The sequence below is a fragment of the Onychostruthus taczanowskii genome, unplaced genomic scaffold, assembly GCF_017590055.1.
Source record: "Onychostruthus taczanowskii isolate IOZ18803 unplaced genomic scaffold, ASM1759005v1 scaffold396, whole genome shotgun sequence".
Taxonomy (NCBI): Eukaryota; Metazoa; Chordata; class Aves; order Passeriformes; family Passeridae; genus Onychostruthus; species Onychostruthus taczanowskii.
The window spans coordinates 5604-6159 of record NW_024501415.1 but is presented as its reverse complement, the minus strand read 5'-3'; positions in this window follow the sequence as shown (position 1 = coordinate 6159).

The following is a 556-nucleotide window of genomic DNA, read 5'->3' as shown; positions in this document are numbered from 1 at the left end:
TGGGGACAGACACCCCAGATTGGGGACAGACACCCCAGATTGGGGACAGACACCCCAGATTGGGGACAGACACCCCAGATTGGGGACAGACACCCCAGATTGGGGACAGACACCCCAGATTGGGGACAGACACCCCAGATTGGGGACAGACACCCCAGATTGGGGACAGACACCCCAGATTGGGGACAGGACCCTCAGACTGGGGACAGACACCCCAGATTGGGGTCAGGACCCTCAGACTGGGGACAGACACCCCAGATTGGGGACAGGACCCTCAGACTGGGGACAGACACCCCAGATTGGGGACAGGACCCTCAGACTGGGGACAGACACCCCAGATTGGGGACAGGACCCTGGGACTGGGGACAGACACCCCAGATTGGGGACAGGACCCTCAGACTGGGGACAGACACCCCAGGACCGGGGTCAGGACCCTGGGATTGGGGACAGAAACCCCAGATTGGGGACAGGACCCTCAGACTGGGGACAGACACCCCAGATTGGGGTCAGGACCCTGGGATTGGGGACAGGACCCTCAGACTGGGGACAGACACCC